Source organism: Alligator sinensis, unplaced genomic scaffold, assembly GCF_000455745.1.
Source record: "Alligator sinensis unplaced genomic scaffold, ASM45574v1 scaffold1197_1, whole genome shotgun sequence".
NCBI lineage: Eukaryota > Metazoa > Chordata > Crocodylia > Alligatoridae > Alligator > Alligator sinensis.
The window spans coordinates 479,322-479,781 of NW_005842652.1; the positions used below are offsets into that span (position 1 = coordinate 479,322).

Below are 460 nucleotides of genomic sequence, written 5' to 3' on the forward strand. Positions count from 1 at the left end.
TCTTTCCTTTCTCCCCGCCCATTTATAATTTAATTGCTTTTCCTTCTGTCTGATGGTTCTACATAGTCACCTGATAGCTGCTTTTGGGCCCCAAAACAATGGGCCTGAGGGCTTTTATGCTTTCCTTACTGGAATGGGTGACTTACTCTTTCTTTTGCCTTTCTGACATGTTTCTTGGATACTGATTCTTTTAATCTTCACAACAGTTTGAACTCACAGTTCAACAAGACCCTCCTACTTGATTTGACATGCACTTTCCAAGAGCCCCAACCTTATTGGCATTCTGCTTTATAAAATATTACCTCCCTAGGGATCTGTGATAGACATGTTTAAAAAACAGACTGCAGAAAGTTTCTACTTCTTACATAGCAGATGCAAATCAAAACAGATGCAGATCAACACCCTATCTGCCCCCCCCCCCCCCCCCTCTTTTTTTTCTTCCTATCTACTACTTATGCAC

At 41.3% G+C, this 460-nt stretch overlaps 1 protein-coding gene across 2 annotated transcripts in view; it reads left to right on the forward strand.

The window, feature by feature from the left end:
- The window catches only part of CDC42SE2 (CDC42 small effector 2), a 121,376-nt gene that overhangs the window by 80,587 nt on the left and 40,329 nt on the right, over nucleotides 1-460 (forward strand). The window lies entirely within an intron of this gene.